Source organism: Neopsephotus bourkii, unplaced genomic scaffold, assembly GCF_033783945.1.
Source record: "Neopsephotus bourkii isolate Nb327-2 ecotype Australia unplaced genomic scaffold, CSIRO-AGI_Nbou_v1 NB_1781, whole genome shotgun sequence".
In the NCBI taxonomy this organism is placed as follows: domain Eukaryota; kingdom Metazoa; phylum Chordata; class Aves; order Psittaciformes; family Psittacidae; genus Neopsephotus; species Neopsephotus bourkii.
This window is the reverse complement of record NW_026902255.1, coordinates 242,382-265,682: the sequence shown is the minus strand read 5'-3', so window position 1 is coordinate 265,682 and position 23,301 is coordinate 242,382. Positions and strand designations below refer to the sequence as shown.

Sequence of the window (23,301 nt, the reverse complement as noted above, 5' to 3'; positions counted from 1 at the left end):
AGAGCTGTGAAGTTTTGTTTGACTGTTTGATTAATGGTCACAGAAATCACCGTTGTTTCAACTACTCTGGCAGCATTAAAAAGGACTATTTTTCTTTTACATGGATAAAATGCTACTGAATAGATTTGCCCGCAATAACCAATAATCAGCTTTTAAGTCCCACATTAGTTGAGATAATGCTGTTTTTCATCAGCAGAATAAAAGTTTCCTTCCTTGGACACATCCAGATTTCACTACTTTATGTACCTGGGTCCCTCTGTATAAAACGCACTGCCTCTTGCTTCCCCCTATGTTCACATACAGCCTCTTTCACATAAACACTTACTTCTGCAAATAGGAACATAAAGTCAACATAGACTTGTTCCTTAAATTAATCTGAAGTGGAACTTTAAGAACCCTGAATGTCACCCGCTTCAGTTAGGTCTCCTCTACTCACAAAATACATTCCCAGAGGTATCCATGTCTATGTAACACTCCTGCTGCGGTCTAACCAAGCAACTATTACCACGTTACAGCCTTCAATTTAAGAGCAACAGTGTGTGACAATTGGATATATTAAATTCTGTTAGGCCAACAAAACTTACGATTTAAGTAGCAGAACATATACCAATAATTTATATGAATTCTTTCTGTCAGCAATTAATGCACTAGACTTCATGCCTTGATCACGATATTTGTGGGTTTCACTTTTCAAAAAAAAAAAAAAGAACATTACAGATATGCAGGGGAAGTGCCAAGTTACACCACTACCTATAATTTCTTTCTCCTTGCTGCCAAGCTGAGCCCAGGTCTTTTGCTATGCGTACAAATGCTAATTACAGCTCAATACTAATGCTAATCCTGACATCTGCTAATTAAAAGATCACATCTTCTGCAGAGTCAGCAGTGCCATTCAAATGAAAACATTAATCAGTTTAAAATAAAAAAAAATAAATAAATCAATCAACAAAGCAGGAATTTTAGTCCTTAATTAATAGCAAAGTGCAAACTGGGAGTACTCAAGAGCAAGTGTCAGAATGTTCTCTGAGAATATCTGATACTCAGTAAATAGGGAATTTTTCAGCACCGTGTGATTTCTCTGCTCTTAGCAATTGTCCATGTTCTCTCTTCTTTAATCCTTGCTCCTCTATAATCATAGCACCAGAAACTCAAGACCAGCCCTGAACAACATCTCAGGGAATAACCACACTAATCTACACATGTACATTTAAGTAGCTAAGATATCCGACATAAGTTTAGTGAGACTGCTCTTTTCTACAACTAACATATGCACCTACAGGATCAGGACTCTCATGGGCAATTACAATCTATTTACATCCTTTACTATCAACCACCTCTTAAGAGAGGAGAGCACACACAGTAAGCAGGGAAGGAGGATCAAAAGCAGGGTGCAAACCTGGATGAAAAATATATACACCCTGTGAACTAATATTGAGATCATAAAACCCCACCCAACTGCCTGCAAATGCCTGGACCTAAACCACATGGTTTCCGTTTCACCCATTCCTAGCTCAAGCCCTGTTGCTTCAAATTTTGCCCCAGATCTTTTCTTTTTTTTGCACATTAAAATTTCTGCTCTGGGGAAGCCTTACACCATAATATATCTCTGCCTAATAATACACTACAGACAGTTATAAATTAGTCATGTTGATAAAAGGTCTAACAAAGTTACCGGTATCGTTCTGACACAAGCAATATTACCAAGTCTGATTTAAATAGAATAGGCAATTCAATCAAGCAAAAAATGTGACAGAGCCTTCCAACTGAAAAAGAATCTTAAAACATTAATGAAACTAAGAATTTAATGTATGCAAATTAAATTATATATGCATAGTTCAATGGGCTAAAAGTTTACGCGCATACTTTACTCAGGAACCCGAGTATCTTATTGTATCTTATGATACAATTTGATACATATTGTATCTTATGATACAATTACAAAGAAATGGTGACAATTCAGATATTTTATTACTTTGGACTGTGAAGCATTCATAAAATTTATGTTCACTTTATAAGGTACAAACATCCATCAATTAAAGCCAGACTTCAGATGACATAAATAGACCACAGCCCTGTTAAAGGTGCTATCAGCACCATCTCAATACATCTTTTGAGGATCAGCTCTCACTAATCTCCACTTGTAGAAAAACAACAAAACAAAACCTGAGATTATGAAAACCTGGGCACCAGCATTCACAGAATTTGAAGAAAATAACTTGAGACCTCTTGCCCTCTGATAATCAAATTTGGTAACAGGTTAGAAAATTACAAAGGCATGACACAGGGCACACTGGCCTGTACAATCATCTTTCCTGACAAAACTCTGTTTAAGGTGGGAAGGGAATATGTGATAAAACATTTATCTTACTGATTGTGTTCTAAGAAAAAGTTACAATCCAATTGCAGAGGATATGACATTTCATGGCTACTAAACATCTCTTAAAAGTTAGTATGTTGAAGGTCTTCCCTGTTTAGTAGAGCAGGCTAAAGAAACATCTTCCTCCTCCCCCCAGCAAATGTCAAGGATTATTTTACTTCTGAAATCAAACCCAATATTTCCTGCTATAAGCCATTTACTAGAAAGACATGAAAATCCAGGCACTCAATGGGCCTTTTAGGAAACTAATTTATTTTTTTCCTCCAGCACAAAGAAATGCTCTATTATATTGATAAAAATACACACATTGCCACAGTGAAAGCATCCATTGAAGCTCAGGGAGTAAATGAGAAACAAGATGTCATTTTCCAGTCTGGGGTAGAATTTACTAATTCATTACCTGGCCTCTCCCCCCCCCCCCCCCCAATAGATTAACAACGCTCCCTGTAAAGAAATCACAGCAAAGGAGAAGTACCAAAGCAGACATTCCCAACATGCAGAACCACTTACATTACAGTTAAAGCAGAAATGGTGCCCTCAGAGCCACAACACACCAAATTCACCAGCTGGACCACACCTCCAACTTCGGCAAAGATGCTGAGCCCTACACATTTGAGGTGGAAATTTGTTTTAGGTTCAAACCCAGCAAAGCCTATGCTCAGTTGCAAGAGAGGATTTAAGTCCTACTAGTGCATCTGCATAACGCTTTGCTGAATTAAGACTTTGCCTGTTTATGCCTCTCCTGTTATCTTTTCTCTCTGGGCAATCACTAAATCACATAGGATCTAATGACCTAATTAAAACATTTCTTAATGCTCATAGCATTTGTGATGCCAGCTTTCAACACAACTAATGGCAAATGAAGATTAATAACGGTAATTCTGATACTCCCTTTAAGATTTTGTTTTTAAACAAGTGAGCGAAAATAGGAAAAATAAGCACTGCAAGAAAAGAGCAAGCACATACGCCATTCCAGAACAGTGTTCAACACTATTCATAAGAATGCATATGCTATAAAGGCCAAATATTAAAAATATTTAAAGTATTCTATCAGTATGAATCTTAGAGACCACACATACTCAGACTTCAGCTTTAAAAACAGAGTCACTTGTAGAAAAAGCTATCAAAATACTACCTTACCAGTCTAGAGAAATTCGACTGATGTCTTGCTAGGATACAACTCTTGAAGTGCATCCTCTAACTTTTCATTGCTCTGTACACAAGTTTTATCTTTGCTGCAACTGTCCTTTCACAATATGTATGCTAACCAGTCCTCATGCTCCATTTTTACTAATGGAGCTTCAAATTTACATACTTTCTTAAAAAAAAAAAAAAAACACAAAAAAAACCAAAACACACAAAAAAAAACCCCACCACCAATACTACAGAAGTCGGAGCAGCTCCAAGAACAGCTTGTATTAACAGCTGCTACAAAAAATAGAAGGAACAAAAACCTATATTAAAATATTTGAGATTCTCACAACAAGAGACTAGCAAATTTACAGAAAACCAGAATGATATTCAGAAAGAAACAAGTGCTTGGACTTGTCTATTCAAGTGTGTCCTTTCTATTCAAGTGTGTCCTTCAGTAGGAAAGGCTGGACTTAATGCAACGCCTCAGTGCTGTTCAAACTCAATCAGCTCTTTCTTATAGAGGCAGATGCAGTATTGACCAGAGTCCTTACATCTAACCAGACATGTAGTTTTTTCCAATAAAAGGAGACTTTAAATTTGCCAATATTAGGAAAATTAATGAAAAAGAGATTCAACTAAGATATCATTAAAATACCATGCTTAAATCCCTTGGTCCCTGGTTCTGTCTACAAGTGTTGCCCTGCAGAGGAACAGAGACAGATTTTGAACTCACGCTTAGAAGCTTTACAAAGTTATAACCTTCACAGTGCTCAAAGGGGGTTTTATGCAAATTAATTTTATTCAAAACTAGCACATGCGTCCTCATGATCTCAAGAAGTTTTCAGTAACGTGTCTGTGCTAAACCACTTCGCTTGCCCACCGTACTAGTGGATAATGCTGACCTGACAATAAGTAAAGATGTCTGAAGCACTGGTAGATCCCCAGCAGTTGAAACAAATCAACAGGGCTGTACTGTAAAGAGACACAAACAAATAATAAAAAATGCCCTAAATTTGAGCAGGTCCATTGTAATAAACATAAGACTATGGAAGGCACGATTATGCTTCATAATCAGTGACTTGATGCAAAATTACCAAGTCCAAGAGCTACCAAATAACTTTGAAGAGAAATATTCTCAGTATTCTGAATCAGAACTGGTCATCTTCAGTAAAAGCAGCTAAAATTTTCAAGTTTTTCAATATTATCCTTTTTTTTTTTTTGTCAATGAGTCATACAAAGTCCTTCATTGGATGTAACCCCATGTGGCTTCCCTTCGATTTTTTTAATTTGATCTGACAATTATGACTGCAAAGCACAAACTGAATTTTTAAGCCACACTGAAGTAAACACTCAGCAACATCTGTTTTGCTTTCATTGTTCATGTAAAACTTATTCAGAACAATAGAAATTTTAAATGTTCCTTCATCATTAGCTGACATTCTGTATTCAAATACTTCTATCAGCTTTTTATTTATAGAAAGTAACATATGCCATTTTACATCCAAACTAAAGAACAAAGAAATCTTCCCTTAGTCCTCTAATGAGGGCAAAATCATCCAAATAACAGCATCACAGAAATGATAGCAGCTGTTAAAAAAAAACAAAACAACAAACAAACCAACAACAAAACAAATCAACCACCACTGTGTTACTACTATAGTACAGTCCTAAAAATCTCCAACTCCATCCAATTCAAAACGAAGGGCTGCTCAAGGATTCAGTCACCTGCTTAAAAACTTAAAAGCAACAGTGCAGAGAAGAAATCAGCACCAAATAATTAGGAACAAGGCGACTGAATTTAGTGCTACGTATTTGCAATATTGATGGATTTGGGCATGTGCTATGCATATCTAACTCTTTCTAAGACGCAAGATGCAGTTTACTCTCGTGCCTTTCTCCAAAGTTCTGTGCAAGTTGTAAAACGAGTTTGCACCATGAGGAGGTTCAATGCTGTTTAGTTTTATTGGCATATATTAGAAACAGTGAAAAGAAAGAGAACAGAACACACTTTGCTTAGCAAGTTACTACACACATATACACACATGTATTTGTATGCATATACTCATATACATATGTACATATTCCTACGAACACACACATATACATGTGTAGTATATATATGCAATGTTCAGTGTTCCCTAGAGCAACAGATACAGCCAACACATCAGGGACTAATTTCCAGAGCACCTATGACTGGAAACAGAAATGTTGGGAGAGCAACCAACACCCCAGAGAATACCTCATACACATTTTTAGCAGCTCTGCGCTCCCCATTCCACCCTGCAGCTTGTGCTGCTATCAGGTAGCTACACAAACATCAGCTGTAAACCAGCCAGGACACCAATCCCAGGCAAAAAAAACCCAGCAACAGCTACAAACCCAATGCAGATTTTTAAAATTAGTGCTTTATTTCCCAGCCTGGTTCCCCATACAGCCAAAGAAAGGGATGGCAAAATGAAAGTGCTTGATTTCAGGGTAGAGGGGAAGAAGCCAAAACTTGCACTGGAGCTCGCATTCCAAACTGCAGCTCTCAGAGGACTCAAGAAAGGAGGGTAGAAATTGGATTTTTTCCTTTTTATTTTCTTTTTTCCTTTCTCCTTTTACAGCCTTAGGAGACTAATAGGATACCATATTCATAGGACTTGGCTTCATTTGATAAACCCTTAACCAGGGACCAGGAGCTTAGGGCTGCAACTTGGGAATTTCCCCTCTGACCAACTGGCACAGCATCCCAGATCACACACCCAATGGATGCCTTCCCACATGACTCAGAGCAGACACTTCTCCCAGTATCTGCCTTTTCAGCAACTTCACACACTTTTATGTTTCAGTCCTTGAAAGAAAATAGGAAACTGGTGGTGTAATTGCTCAGGTTTGCAGGTCACTACATGCTCCTGGGGAAAAAAAGCCACAGAGGTACAAAAGAACACAATGGGAGTCCCACTCTCAACATTCAGGACTGCACAAAAACTAACAGGAGGGAATCACTCATATTTCACCACACTTGTATTTATTTTTGTGATATTTAAGGCACATGCCTTATATCAATTCAACTCTTGCCAGTCTTCTTTTGAGTGAGAGCTCCTCCTGGGCATTACTTTTGTGAAGACCAGGACCGTTTGAATTCCTCTCCACCTCCTGCTGGATCAGCTTTGTGGCACCAAGTACCAGCTTATCACACAGATTCAAATTTAAATACGAAACACACTGCAACCCAAGGAGAGTAATTTCCTAGGGTGGGATTCACCCCTCCACCTTGAGGTATCTGCAGTGTAAAATGTCTCCGAGCTTGTCACCTTTGACTTCCTTTATAGTCAGTAGAGAGAAATAAGGTTTTTAGGGTGCAATTCATCTGACCTATTTCAAATGTCAACACAATACAGAAAGGAATCATGCCTCAAAAGTGGCTGCCTCTTTCCACTAGCCAGAATACCAATTTAAATGATCAGTTTGCATACAGACACCTCTGTTCAGCCAGATAAAGTAAACCTACCTTAGCCTTCTTAAAAACCAAAAACACACCCAAAAGAACCCACAAAATCAAAACTCCACAAAAGCCCCACATACAAATACCACAGCAAAACTGGGGTGCAGAATAAAAGAATTATAAAAATATCAATTAGCTAAACAAACAAGCCAGAACAATGCCTGCTTCCTGTGCACCACACTTCAGCAGTGCAATAAAAGCTTGCTAATGAGCTTGTAAACCATTTGAAGCTTATCCATTAGCAGCCTCGAACAGCAACCAGCCAGTCAACCACCAAATGTGGCTCTGTGGATACTCTGCAATCAGCATGGGGACTGAAGGAAGTCCAGCAGACAGATCATGTGGCACAAGGGGATTACACCATGCCACACTTGTACAACTGAATTCAATACTTCTGCTGCTGGTACCTGCAGGCAATGGCCCTATTAACCGTATGAAGTGATAACCTGTGACTTATTACTTACACGTAAAGTGACAAGACATAGCACTTTTTCAAAACTTCAATTTCCCACATATTTTAGCAGTATTATAAGTTGCCACTAAATTACTTCTCAACGGCATCTCCAAATTGTACAAAGCAGATTTTTGCAAGCCTCTTCAAGTAGTTTTGCTCTTTACATTTCCAGGAAAACTCTTATCTGAGCTAATGTGCAGCTAAATTCAAGTCCACAACATTCGGCTCTCAATTAGTGGCTATTTTTAATTAGCTACAAACACTATATCCAAACATTGTATCAGCAGCAACTGGCCTGAATCAACACACAGCTTTTGAGGAAAACAAACAAAGCAAGCCCACACAAGAAAACCTTTGCTGGCCTCCATTCAAGCATGCAAATGAAGGGACATTTCCATATCACTTCAAAGATCTCAGAGCATTGGCTCAGGCCAAATTAGTAAGGGAAAGATACCTTCTTCTAAGTTTAAAGTGAAAACTGACTCTTCACCATAAACATACCTGACAAGAGCAGTACAGAGACAAGAAGAAAATCATACCAGTATGAAAAACAAGGAAATACGTTTTTCATTGGCCTGATATCCTAAAATGCAAATAAGATGAGAACCAATGTACGAGGTGGTGAGAAAAGGCAAAAGGGTAGGAAAAAAAGTCCCCTCCATAAGCTCAATGGAGGCAACTACATAGCTACCTGCTCATGCTCCTCTATAGGCATATGCCAGAATCTTTTTTGCTACATGCAACACCAGCAACTATAGCTGAACACCACAGCACAAACATTGTAAGGCAACTTCAAGATATCTCAATATGATTAACTTGTGGCTCAAACCAGGTCTTCCCAAATGATGAAGTTTCTTGCCAGCTTCTGAAATCTCAGTCCTGAGACCTCAGGCCTGCATTAAACAAAGCAGTGACTCTGCTATTATTTTAGTTGATTAAAGATGTCCTCTTGTTTAATTTAAATCTTTTTCTCCGTGTTATAATAGCATCAGTAGATACACATAGATCATCTTTACATATCTTGGGTGTCTGACGTAGTAAGGCCGGAAATGGAGGTGGAGAAACTGTAAGAAAATAGAGTAGGCAACTGACTTGGAAAAGGATGGGGTAGCCAGGCATCAGCCCCTGATCTGCTGGAAAGGAAGACACTTGTCAGGGCACAAACGGATCCTCATTCCATAATTACACAGCAACCTTTGAACCTTATTACTGCACACACACACAAGTTTAACTGCATGGTTGTGATTAGTCCCTTACTCCCTAACAAAAATCAGGCATCTTAGGCAAAATCGGGCAAAAATTCAACAACAGTAAAAAGTACACCCACACAAATGTCTATTGCTAAGTGGAACAATTAGGATGCACTGCAGCAAGACACCCTGTGCTGCTTCCAGCATGAGTGTTATCCCCTTCTCATAGGTTTTGTGTAATGCATGGCTGGATGAGTTCCCTTGAGTCCTAGGGTGGTGTTGTAAGGAGGAACTTTACCTTTTGATAGTATTTGCATAGCATTAGCTTTTGCCACTGAGAGAGATGAACCATGTGGGACCTTCAGCAGGAACTGAAACTCCAAAGCCCATACAACTGCACAGAATCCTCAAGTTCTGCAAAGGTGACTTCCAGACAGGTAAATGGGACTACAAAATACCTCTTAGTACAGGAGTAACACTGCTCCTTCGCCACAGGCCACCGTGTCTCTCAGGAAGGGATGCATCAGCGATGCCTTCACAGCATGGACCAAACCAACAAGCACACCCAGCATGTACAACAAATGTTTTGTTGTTTTGGTTTTCTTCTTGTTGTTGTTGTTTTGGGGTTTTGCTTTTTAATGAAAAACACTCGCTTAGCTTTAGGAGTAACAGGATGCCAGTAAAAGATGGCACCTCCCTCTTTAAACAGCCACCCTAGAAATCTATCTGTGATGGACTTATTTTAGAGCCCCATGAAGAGTTTGAAATTAGATGAAATGCTATAGCTCTGCAGCATTTACATATGAAAAGAAGAAAAAATTAGACCAGGTTACCATTCCCAGTTCAGAAAAAAATTACCAAACTCAGCTCAGAAACCACTGTGTATGGAGCTACTTAGACCTTCTGCTTTTGTAGAAGAGTTGTTGTCAAGTAGACTCCAGTCCAGTGAATTTGCCATCTTCATTTTCCTGACCAACTTGCAGTTTAAGCAGACCATAATGGGACCACTACCTTTTCTAGCAGGCTGTACTTTCATGTGCAAGTTTCATATACATAAAGGACTATTTTAAAATGTTGGTTGTTGTCTGGGGCTTTTTTAAAGGCTGGATTATTACCTGGTTTCCATGCAGGTACCTGTCTGAGCACCTCACTGAGCTCACGCCAGGGCCAAGTATACCTGTCATTCTCACAAAACCAACAAAGCGGTTATAAATGTGGCTGCCCTTGCCCCAACTCTTCCCCACTGCCTACCAGCATCCTAGAGGGATGATTTCATGGCAGGCAGCTTCACCACCCTCAGCAACAAACCAACACTGGGGACACCATCTAGAATGATCATGCTTGATGGTCTTCGACCCATGGCTGAGTTTGTTGTCTCTGATAAAAGACAACTTGTATCCAGCTGCAGATCTATGGAAAGCCCCTTAAAATATGCCTGTAAGCTACAGGTTTACAGGCTGTACACCACTTACATAAATCACCTTGCAAACAGAAACTATCCCTCAAGCTCAGGAAAGCATTATGGCAAAATGTATAGGGCTACCAGACACATGAATTCCGGTACTTTACATCCAGCTTCATGAACCTGCATTTGATATCTGGTGGGATTAGCTGTGAACCAGGAAAGAAAAATATATCTGTAATTAAAAGTTATCAAAAAGTCCTAAAAGCTGTACCACTTCTGACAAAAACTACCACATTAACCAAAGAGCAAAGATAATGAACAGCCGGAGCATCGTATGCTGGAGAGCTTCTAAGTTGGCACCTCAGCACACCATTAAGGCATGGAGCTCACATCTCCTAACATCTGTAAGGGAAGGGTTTGGTTTTACCTGTAAAAGAAGAAAGCACTTAATCACCATCTAACCTGATGTAAAGACAGCTGCTATACAATGCAGGAGAGCAGCGGGGTGGATGGGGATTGATCAAAACACAATTTTACATCAGAGGCACTCTGGGACTCCTTTTATGCAAAAGCAAACTTTCTATATAAAAAAGGCCCTTTTGTACGGGAAGACTAAACTGCTCAGAAAACTTACATCTCTTACCCTCAGAGATCACCACAGTATATTCTTATAAGTCCACTACTGAGGAAAAAAAAACAAAACAAAACTAAAAAATATATTTCCAGGTACTCATGTTCCTTCTCGGCTGCATGTTGGGAAAAGCAAGGTGTGTAATCATGTGTCAACAGCTGAAAATCTTGTGTATCCCATACATTCAATGAAATCTTATTCCTGTGAGCTGTATGGAAAACGATAATGAAGTTGACTGTTTTGCTGGAAAACAGATATATTCCATTGCATCTCTGATAACACTTAAAAACTGAAAGCCCCATTTAGGTAATTTTTTCCCTGATGGAGGGTCCCATAGTAGCTGTGCCTAACAAGTACTGTCCAATGAAAAAAAAATAAAAAAAGAAGATGAAAATATTTGCCTACAAATCACATTTGACCACCACTGGACACAACAGAAGCCTTCCTTATGCATAGACTAGACTTACGCCCTTAGTCTCACTGACTTGGTGGGACTATTATAAACCAAAGAACTACTTAAGAACATCAGCACTGACCCCACAAGTCAATTACCAGTCCTTCTCTGGTTTGTTGTTTGTGAATGTTTGTGGGATTTTGCTTCTTACTGACAGAAATATAAGCATCTTTAAAGTTCTAGCTAAAAGATAAGATTATCGATACAGAGCTAGATATTTATATGCATCACTTGATATGCCAAACAATATGCCAACAGGGAGGTGCTGAAGTGTGCAAAGCTTGGCTCAGAGATAAGTCTTGGGATAACTGGGGCCTGATTCTGCAATATATGATAATATCCCTTCATATATATCATATTCTCACTCCTATGTATTTGTGTTATCTTCTCACATGCAACTCCCTACACCAAAAAAAATAAAAAAGCCCCAATCCCCAAAACACGTTGCACAGCTATCTCACTGTCACATCTATTATTCAAGAAAGGTCTCATTGAATAAATGTCTGTACAGAGGCTCTAAACAAATTTCATTTCTGAACACCACTGTCTGCAGCCCAGCGGGCCATTTTGCCAAGATAAGATCGCACATTTAATCAAACGCTTCAAAAAAGAAATACACACCGAGTTTGCTTAATAACGTCAAATAATAAAAGTGCAGCACTGGCAGCATACTAATTTTTAGTGCTCTTTCTTCTTTGAGGGTTGTCTCAATAGTCAAGGTCAACCGTACATGGGATTTCTTCTAATTAGAGCTTCTGGTAAAGGCTAAACCTGCTTACTCTCACCACTTAGCCATGGTTTTCCTTAAAATGAAGACATCTCTCTCATTTTAAATTAAATCACTGCAGTATCCCACCCAAGTGTGACAGACAAAACCACGTAATTCTGCTAATTCAATAGAGAACATAAATGAAAGACAACAAAACCCATATCTTTATGGTCAACAAGGAATCACCCGCACAAATGTCCATGGCATAAAAGGAAAAGTGATTTACAGAGGAAAAAAAACAAACGTGACTATCTCCTTGGTGTTTGGCAATAGCTCCAACTGCAGCCCAGCAGAGAACTATTTGATTAGAAATTAGGAGTAGACTTGGCACCCCTAGGTCAACATACACTTTGCCATTTGTTTTATTGCAGTAATAAGAGGAGAAAGCAGCTCAAAAAAATCCTGTATTATGTTACTACAGCTGCAAAATAGATCTATATCACTACAGACCAGACTTCCATCATATTCTTCATTAACTTACCTATTACTTTGGCTATAAATTTTTATTTGTTTATTTATTTATGTATTTAACTTGCAGCTTTACAACAATGACTACTACTGGAATAGGCTTTGCCCCCAAATTACACGAACTTGGGAGGAACCCTGGACCCTTGCTGTGCTTAAGTCCACAGCTTGAAAAGGGTCAAACAAAAGGTGGCATCCCAACCCTTACAGCCTGGCCCATGGGTTATGCTGATCTGCCCTTCACTCTCATGGTATGAGAGAGCAGTCAAGTGTAAAGGCATTGAAGAAGACATCCCCGCATCTGCTGTTCCCAAAGCTGGAAGATACAAATGGCAAGACAGTTCTTCGATACATTTCCCACCAAATCCTGTTCTACCTGCTGCAAACATCCCTAACAGACACAGCAGAGGTCCAAATTCTCCCCTTGAATGGAAAGACTGTAACTTCTCAGTTTAGGCTGACATAAACAACTCCTTAAGTCTACTGGCCAACTTTGTTCTACAGGTGCTTGAGTTTTATGCAACAACTCAGCCCCACTGCAAACACAGGCTGCTCAGCTGGGTATATGTTCAAGAGCTCAATGATATGTACCTGTATTTCTCATCAAAAGAAGGACAATTGCATAGGTATAATTTCCTTGCTGTATTTTAGCCTTCCTTTGGAAAATTATCAATGTTATATGGCGAAGTGCTCCCCACTCCCCCAACTGAAACTGCATCACACCGTCTTTAGCAACAACACTTGCTCAAAACTGGTGACCTACTTAAGGAGATCTACAATGTACATTATGATTGTAATTGTGGATTGCTTGTCAAAAGGTCAAAAGTTATCACTCTATGCGGCATAATCCCTTTATTTCAAATACCTATGAGGATGAGTTTTACACAAGGAGACACACATGATTTTGGCGTTATATCAGATGAAGCAGCAATTGCAATATTACTGTCCTTCTTAAAAATGAGATAATCCAAAATGACATTTTCTCAAAGAAGTCTGTGCAAATTGCAAGTGTGGGGGTTGCAAGTGCAGTAGTCACATCATAATTTCCCTCAGAAGGAAGTAGGATATATACACCACAGTTCCAAATGATTAGAGGCCTTGATTGCAATATCCTAAATCCAAAGAAATAACATTTTAGATCACACACACAATTCCGACAAAGTTGAGCTGAGTTGCAGTGTCCAATATAGCAGTCTGTGGTGTGCTGGAAACAAGAATGGCTGTTCTCTGGATATGACATCTACTATGGGACTGCAAACCAGTTTTCTGTACCTCCAGATAGCCTTAATATAAAAAGTGATCCAGAACAGTATTCAAAAGACTTTTGTTACTGTGGAGGAAAGGGGCGGGAGGGGATGGAACACAAATGACAAAAAAAAAAACAAAAACAAACAAAAAACCAAAACAAACCCAAGAGATGCAAAAGAACACAGAGACAAAAGTGGCCAATAAGGATTCACATTATACAGCAGATATTTCTTGATACAAAACCTGCAGCATACATTTTGATGGAAAAAAAAAAAAAGGCACCAAAAAATCCCCAACAAAAACCTGTCCCCTTTCAAGTGTGTGATGGGAATTTGCACCATTTTGAAAGGATGATGTGTCAGTCAGTAACACATACACAAGGGCAGCATGAAAGAAAAGGAGTTAACATGACCCCTGAAATTTCCCTCAACTCTCTCCAGAGGTGAAACCTATTCAAAGGGATACCACCACAAGTGCCTTTTATTTTTTTGTCCTTTCCTCCAGCAGCCAAGAAAAAAAGAAGAAAGGAGAAAAAGTGAAAGAAAAAAAATGAAGAAAAAAAGGAGAAAAAAAGGAAAGGAAAAAAAGAAGAAAGGAAAAAAGGAAAAGAAAAAGAAAAAAAAAGAAAGGAAAAAAGGAGGAAAAGAAAAACCACAGAGAGCTATTGAAAATCCCTTTACAGAGTCAGCTGTCACTGGAATGCATCTGAGTATTCAGGGTACCCACCCATGCAGAACATCAAAAACTGGGCTTGGGTCCCTCCCCTATTCTCACGAGTTTAAGCCAAGACTTGGTTTATGACACAGCACTGAATGGCAAGGCAGCGCAGTGCCTCTGCAGGACTTGTAAACAGCAAGACTCACCGATCAAACAGAACCGCGGTGTTGCTGTCGCTTAATACTTCCCTTCTTTTCTGGTGTCCTCCTAACACAACATACCGCTTATGTTAAAAACAAACAAACAGCAAACAAAAATCCCAAACAAAAAGAACAAAACAACAGTTAACAGCTTGGCAGCTCATTCACCATCTAAGACCAGTCCAAAGTTAGCTAGCATACTTAGCTCTAACATACCCCTAGTCCTTGCTTGAAGGAAAATGCTGACATCCCCAAGAAAGCCCCAAACAGCAATTCTGCAACACAATGACATTTCTCTTCTGCAGTGGTAGGGAAGTGAAAAAAACTTTCATTAGCAGGCTTGGGATCAGCAACTTCATAATGGGAACAGGGTCCTACAACAAAGAAGCAAGGATCAGCATCAACTCTGATAAAATGCGTGGAAGCTCATTATATCTGAAAATGAAATTATATCTGAATATTTTATTTTGGTGTCAGACTACTAACTGAGCAGTAGGTCAGTTAAAATTTTAAAACTCCAGGCTCATGCACAAGTATTTTGTTGCTACTGCCCATCACTGCACCTACATGCCAAGAACTCAAAAAAGAATCAGAAAAATCAAGTGGGAGAAAAGTTTTTCCAGAAAAAATAAAATATATAAAAAAAAAATAATCTGTGCATCAGCAGCACCATTTCACAAAACCCATGTATGTGCACACAGAGATGCAGGTACATGTATATTGTGCGTAGGTGCAATTCTTAGATACATCTTTTTCACTTCAAGTTTGACCAAAAAAAAAAATCAGATCTGCATTTTTCCCCAAATGTTGATATTTCTAAGTCTATATATGTGTCTATAATATAATAAATGGATGAGCTAAGACTGCATTACTCAGAATGTTTCTATCCCTCTAATTTCAAACAGTGCCCATTCACGCAATGTCCTCACCTCTGTAATTACATTCTTGGTTCCCACAGTGTGGGAAAGGGGCTTATTGTAAAAAATCATATGCATTGTATGCAATGTCGTTACAAGCAAACTACTTGTTGTTGGTATAAAACCACTCAGAGTCTTATCTGAAAGTGCCAGGTTAAAACCAGACCTCTTTTCAGAACAGTGCTGTTCAGCGCTGACACCTTTGCACAGGATTTTATAGTAGGGCAATTTGTGATTACATTTTGAGCACCACTTCTACAGAAGTGCAGAGTCCTGTTTCACTTTGGTTTAACTTTGCATTGTTATAAGGAAATATTCATATTGATCCTTTCTATTTATGATATTTCCCTGTATGTTTTAGAAATGCATAGCTGCGCTGCAAAGTTCAAAATTGATGATCTTACCTGGCATAAATCAGTGCAACTGCAATCAAGTCACCAAAGCCATTAACAATTAATAGTAGCAAAGCTATGATCCAACCTACTCAAAATCTTGTGCAAAATATTTCAAAGCTGTTCCCTGTCAACTATCCACTGCAATGAACCCGAGTTGTGCTTCAGACTGCTGAAGCAGTTACATTTGTAACCACTGAAATAATTCCTGTGTAATTACTCACATGTTGACTAAGGTACTTTAAAAAAAATAAAAAAATCCTGGTAGTGTGAGGCCATATATCAATGGATGCCGTGTAAAAGTTTATTACTATGAGGCTTCTAAATGAAGTATATAACTTCATATTGCCTAATCAGGACAGATTCCAAACTCTTCTTTGCTTTCTTTAGAATCGGTATCCCATTTCATGATTCTTGAAACTGAAAGTGGTCAAGTCTCAAATGGCAGTGTCTTGATTTTAATTTTTGACTGTTTTCATACACAGATTTTAGAAGCTTTTACAGATTCCAAGACTTGACCAGCATACACAGCTTTGTTCAGCCTGAAATGTCACTTCCAGCAAAGATGTAACAACACAATTAGTAGAAACATGATGCTGAAGTGGGGGAATGTTTCTGAAATGAAAAGATACCACAGCTGATATTCTGAAGCATCTTTTAAGAAGAGACCACATATGAGATTCTTGAGCATCTTCCCCTCACAGGGAAGCCAAGAGAAGTGCCCCACTGACTACAGCAGAAACCCCACTGCAAACTCATTGATACCTCCCTTGGATGGGAGCAGGCCTGAAGAAGTAGAGATTAAAAGTGTAAAAAGGGAAGAAAAATATAGAAACAAAAAAAAGCCATTTAAAAAACAGTTTGGTCCTCATTTCTCTGCCAGGGTAAAACAGATGTTTCTGACAGGCTAGGAAAAAATCCCACATTGAGCACTGCTTAGTAAGTAAAACAGTGGGACAGAACACAATTAAAATAAAGCCTTTATTGCCTGAAAGGACTAGCTACCTTGCTAAGGATACAGATGCTTGTTGCAACAACTGGTAAACACAAAATCAGAAGGCTCTCTGAAAAGGCTGCTGAAGTAAAAGTTAGTGTTGAAATGAACACCCAGCTTGCACGCAGGAGACGCATGCATTTTAGACTACACTGTAGGGATTATCTAAGGAGGAATGTAAAGCAAGCATTACACCGCAAACTGAGAGGCTAAAAACAGGCAATGTGATAACGTCTTAGATAGAATCACATCACAGGTTTGAGTAGGAGGTGGTTTCCTTGCCATTAAAGTAGCCAAGAATTAAAAGCAGATGCTCGAAAGCAAACTCCTCCTTCTACTTCAGCAGCCTTCTCTGGGAGCTCCCACTGCCTGCAGGCACCAGGATGAGATCAAGAAGTGCTGGAGCATCTCAGCACCTTCAAAAATAAGGACATATTCACACGCATCCCAATAAGGGATTAAAGAGACTGATATTAAGTGATTGTGTGGATCGTGACAAAGATTTGCCAAGGCAGACATGATTCCGCGAGATGACAGTCACAGGTAAGCATGCCACACTGCCTTGCCTTCGACAGTTACATTCCTACAAATACCCCGGGGCAGAGTGAGCTATTACAAATTACGCATTTTCTAGCTCTCCATCCTAGCTATCTACAGATAAACAGCACAGGCTGAAGTGTGTACATACACTCAAAATTTGTCATCATGGTGCATTTCTAGTATTCACATCCTAGCAGGAGGACATCTATTGAACAAGAAAGGGACCAGCAGGAATGAACTGCAAGTCTGCATGAACTACAAAAAACATCTCTTTAAAACTTCAATGCTCACCAAGTACATCTCACCCCAATAAGCAGCCTATCATTAAATGTGGCAGGAAAACACTTTTTAATTTTGCAGGGCTCTCCTGGTGTCTCAGTATTGTCCCAAGCAATATATCAATATTGTCATGCCTACTTTTATATCACAAATGCTCAAAAATAATAATTCTTTAGTTGTTCTTCCAAGCACCTCATGATATACAAGAATGCTCTAAGGAGTACAAAGTTCTGTCAAAATCCCTCCAAACACAGCCTTAGGCTGTTTCCACATCCACCACATAACATAATGAAAAAAAAAAAACACCAAAACTTGAGAAGCCTTGTGCCCATCCTCCATGTTTTAGCTTTTCCCTGATCCATTCTTGTTCCCTGAATTCCATCTCTTTCAGCAGTCTTCAGCCCATCCTTTACAGCATGTGATGCATGAAGTAGTTTCCTAGTCAATCTACACCAGTCCCAACACTATTAGTATTAAAATCTGTAATAATAAATCACCCATTCCCACAGCTTCTCCACTTACAATGACTTCACTCTCCTGTGTGCATCTCATTTACTGGTGTTGATGATGCATACGCTCATGCTCTGAATGCGAAAACCCTGATGGCAGCATCGCACCCTCCAACTGACGGTTGACCAAAGCTAAAGGTCATGCATATTCCTCTCCAGTCCTGGAGGATCATTTGGCCTACCTGCCGTTTAATATATGTTTGTTTGGTTTTATAACAACCCTGCAGTACTAGGTATCACGCAGGCAGCCAGCTCATCAGCCAGCCAGCCGGCTCAATGTGTGTGCCTACACCTTCACCTACAAACATGCTTGCATTTCTCTCCCAGTCAGCACAGGGCACCAGCTTCATTTTCACAGCAGCAGACAGGGCAATTTGTTTTCTGCTGCAGGAGGAAAAAGTCTTTTCTGCATTTAACACCAGGATAGGCAAGCTGAGCACCTCCACCACATCACAGTCCCCAAGGCATTCCAACCTGTGGGACATGCAGTTGAGCACCAGCTGCGGCAAACAAAGGAGGGGAATCAACCCAGCAGGCACTCGGGAAGGAATTTCCTAGGCTGACACAAGCTGTTCCACTGTCCCTGGAAGGCACCAAGAAACCAAAAACCAGCTCCTGTTTTTGTCAAACAAACGATCAAGGCATCGACTCGCTAGCCCTAAACTTAATAAATACCATTAAAATCTCATTGCCCCACAAAGCAGGACTAGGTGTTCTCACTGTCATCAATCTGCAGTGCCATTTAGCTTGCTCTGGAATTAAATGCAAAATTAAACATATATTCTCCTTACAGGCCCCAGAAGAAATGAGAGAAGTTATATTTTTTTGAGTAATAAAAATCACACAGAACTCACAGGCCGACACTAGCTTTATAGATACTTCAGTCTTTTGGAAACAGATGCATCAGAGAACTTTATCCACTTTATGTTTTGCTAGCATGTAACAACAGTCACTTCATAGTAAACCAAGCCTAAAAAGGGAAACAGTACTCTTGAGGTGCTGGAAAAGGAGCAGCCTCAACCACAACAAGGGGACTAAGAACAGTTGTTTTACCTTTAGAAAAAAAAATAAATACAGCTTTACAGTGGAGCCCCAACCTGAACTTTGTTACCCAGCATTAGCACAGGTGAGCAGATTTTCTCCCTTCCCAGTCTGGTATACTTAAGTGACAACTGCAGAGTTTTTGACAGCTGCCCATTTTTACCTGCAACACCTGGTTTATCCCCACAAAAAACTCAATGGAAGGATTTTTCCTAATGAATGCACAGTAGACGCCTGTTCATATCTCAAACCCCTGACAATGATGATAAATGAGCTCTACATAGCACATGCTACTACTCCACACCAAGCAGGAAGCATTGGCTGCGCTCTTTAAGAGATGGCATTCCACAACAAAAATGGAATTTATTTATTTCTTTACTCCATCAAAGATTTGGAGGGAAAGGGGAAGGGAGGGAAGGGGGGGGGCTAGCTTTGAAAATCCAGTGCTCTGGAATAATCAATCAGTGGTGTAGTACAGAAAAGGAAGAAAAAAAAAAAAAAAACGAAAAAAAAAAAAAAAAAAAAAAAAAAAAAACCCACAACCCTGCAACCAGCAGACTACCTATCTGCCTTATAATCCAGACACAGATGGCATTTCCACCCTTTTTAATTTCTGCATCTCATCTTCCTCCTAAGCAGCTATCTGCCTATAACCAGGACTGGGGGGGTGGAAATGCTCATACCCACTAATGAGTGATCTAAATACAATACAAGGAAAGTAAATACAATAGACATGGGCTGGTTTGGCTGAAGTGATGGATGTTAGTGACAAACAGACAACAATCCATTGCTTTTCACCATATACAACTTGTTTTAACTACCGCAGAGAAGAATCACATGCCTATCCGGAAAGGGAGAGAAAAAGAGGCTCCTTTTCTAACCTACGTTACCATCCCTCTCGCAAAACTAAACATCTGCCTGTCCACAGGGGAATGGGGTGGGGGGGCTATGTTGTTTCTATGGACAACGCTAGACACCCAGTTGCTGATCAAACTCAACCCTTTAAGGCAACTCCCCAAATACCCAAGGCATTGTACCTACATCTTCATTAGCAATAAAGGGCACCAGCTTGAGGTAGACTGTAGGCTGGGAAACAGAAAAGGACTGTTTTCTAGTTCATGGCAGGGAGCAATCATCAGCCTCACAACCATATTTCCAAGTTAAACAGTCAAAAGATGATTGTGAGGGGAACAAAAATAAATAATTAACCAAGCAAATAAACCAAGAGTTTAGGGAAAAAAAAAAAAAAGGCATTTAAAAAAGGGCAATTTTCTTACTCCAGCCACAAACACCAGCCCTTTTGCTCAAAAATCCTTCTGATGAATGCCAGCCCTATACGGTCGGAGCCAGCAATGCAATCTCAGTCAGGAGGTGGGAAGCACTGACATCTCTAGCAATGTATCTACCTGGACCATACATTTCGCTCTCTGCCTTCAAGAGAACAGAAGCTTGCACCTACCTGTAAACCAGGGCCATTGGTCTGGATACAGACTTCTGTCTTACCACCCCATATCCACACCTCCCACCCCCAGTTCAGCAACATCCCCACCCATGCATGCTCCCTGCTCACTCGCTGCCTCCTGCTATCCAGGAAAACAAGCATTTACCTCTCGAGGCTCCCTTCAGCAATTAAACAGAAATGTAGATCCATGAAGGGGCAAGAGACACGTGAAACTCTGGAATTTCTCAGTGTAACACTAGCAAATCCACCGGTCCAACGTGGTGCCTTTCATAGAGAAACAGAAGGGAGAAGAAGAACACCTACCAGATCTCCTCCATCTACTCACTGTCTTCACCACCCTAGTTGTCCACGGCCAAATCCAGCTGGAGTCTACAAGGCATTTCTTAACTAGAAGCACACCCCATGTCCTCACTGTCTTCCCAGCATCCAGACCCAGAGAGATGCTCCCCCGTTACCTGAAGGATCCAGCCCCCCCGAAGGCAAAACTATCCTTATTATGAAATAATTCAATCCAAGCGTGCACCCAGGGCAGCTGGCATCCTTCAGCCCAATGCAACCGGGCAAAGGTGCAACTGACGGCCAGGCAATGGCTGGTGAGCATCCATCCGCTGGGTGGTTAGTTACCTTTAGTCATCTCCGGCTCCTGAGATGCAAGTCTCCATCAGTTCCTCAACAACCTGCAGCAGGGAGCTGCTGCCACAATCCAGCCATTAAAACCAGGGGTGGGGGTAGGAAGCAGACCTGACCAGAGTACCAAAGCCCCCAACCAGCAGGAAAAGGGGGGATGAGAAGCAAGGAACGTCCCTCAAAAAAAAAAAAAAAAAAAAAAAGGAAAAAAAAAAAAAAGGACGAAGAGAAAGTCTCTCCTTTTCTGCCGTGCTCTTCTGCTACACAGGCTTCCTCCCGGAGGACGGAGGGTGTGTGGAGATGGGGGGAGGCGATCGCTCCCTTGTCTCCCCCGTCGTCGCCGACCCTTCTGGACCAAAGCCCCGCTCCGATTTACCTCCTCCAGGTGGGCAACTTCAGAGCAAGGTGATGTCTCCAGAGCCGGCACCACCGGCCAGGCGATTCGTATGCGGCAGAGTCATTGCCTCTGCTTTTTTTGCTGCTGCTGCTGCTGCCGCTGCTGGAGAAGAACAGCCGCTGCCGAAGAGACCACCGAAAAAAAAAATAAAAAAAAAAAAAAGGGAGAGAAATCTTCCACCATCCCCCTTTTTCTCTTCCCCCTCCAGCACCAGCCGCTCTTTGCATCCGCTCCCCTGCCCGCGGCCCCTCGCTCCACCGGGGCTGGGGGACACAAAGGCGCCCGCGCAAACGGAGGCGGGTGGTCCTCAGCCCCCCGTGTTCCGCCGGCACCCCAGATCTTTCCTCCTCTTCCTCCTCCTCCTCCTTCTCCCGCTGCGGAGACCGCCAGCCCCGGCGCGGCTCGGCGCGGACAAGCGGGCGGGGGGCGGCTCCGCCGGCGCGCCCCGCGCGGTGCCTAACGGGCACGGGGGGGGCCCATGGCCGCAGGCGGGCGGCCCCGCCGACACTGCTTGGTTCAGCTCTGCACAGCGCACGCACACACACGCACCGCACACGTACAAACACGGGGAGTGGGCTCCGAGGCGGCGGGACCCGCAGCACCAGCGTCCCCCGCAGGGCTGGGCGGGCAGCGAGAATGGGGACCCGGGGAGGAGGAGGAGGAGGCAGCGGCGGGAAGCCCAGCGATGCTGCCCTGCCCGGCGGCGGCTGCACGGAGCCGGGCGGGCGACGAGCCGAGGGGCGGGGGAGCGGCGAGGGCCCGGATCTGAGTTGCGCGGACGCGGGCTCCACCTAGCAGCCAGACGGCCGGCACGGCACGGCTCCGCACCACCGGGGGCTACCGCCGAGCTGCGCTGCGCTGCACTGCCCCCAAGTCCGCACTGCACTCCCTTCCCGCAAGCTGTCTACTGCCCCTACACCTCCTCCCAAAGGTATGCCATCGCCCAGTTGGCCACTCTACCCGTTGCTCCCCTCTCAGACAACCAATCGTAGTCTGCCTACCAGGCATGGAACCATTCCACACTAGATTCCCTACCACCTGATTGGCCACCTAGACTTTTGTCCACAGCCAAACAGCCAATCACAGCCTGACTTTCCAGCAAAGAACCATCACCTGCTGGTTTCCCCACCTCCTCTGCCTATTGCTCCCCCCCCTCCGAAAGCAGATCACAGCCTGTCTTCCTGGCACAGAACCATACCCCACCTCCTAACTGGCCACTCAGCCTTTTGTCCCCAGCCAAGCAGTCAGTCATAGAATCATAGAATAGCTTGGGTTGGAAAAGACATGCAAAGGTCATCTAGTTCAACCCCCCTTCAAAGAGCAGGGGCATCTTCAACTAGATCAGGTTGCTCAGAACCACATTGTCTTGAATGTTGCCAGAGATGGCACATGCACCACCTCTCTGGGCAACCTGTGCCAGTGTTGTACCACCCTCACTGTAAAACATTTCTTCCTCACATCCAGCCTAATCTCCCCTCTTTTAGTTTAACACCATTGTCCCTTGTTCTATTGAGGAGTAAAACAGGCCCTGCTAAAACGTCTCTCCCCAGCTTTCTTATAGGCCCCTTTTAAGTACTGAAAGGCTGCAATAAGGTCTTCCTGGAGTCTCCATCAGGCTGAACACCAACTCTCTTCAGCCTTTCCTCACGGGAGAGTTGCTCCAGCCCTCAGA

At 41.7% G+C, this 23,301-nt stretch overlaps 1 protein-coding gene across 22 annotated transcripts in view; it reads right to left on the bottom strand.

Annotated features, from left to right (window-relative positions):
* Positions 1 to 22,480, bottom strand: part of ADGRL3 (adhesion G protein-coupled receptor L3) — a 515,386-nt gene extending 492,906 nt beyond the window's left edge. For 5 of the 22 annotated variants that reach the window (XM_061380010.1, XM_061379987.1, XM_061379994.1 and 2 more), the window contains exon 1: positions 21,230 to 22,117. The gene's annotated coding sequence lies outside the window, so the exon portion shown is untranslated. Of the gene's footprint in view, positions 1 to 21,060; positions 22,121 to 22,189 lie in introns of those variants that run through there. The other 17 variants (XR_009729502.1, XR_009729503.1, XM_061380007.1 and 14 more) reach the window with 8 other exon arrangements.
* Positions 22,481 to 23,301: the final 821 nt, after the last annotated feature.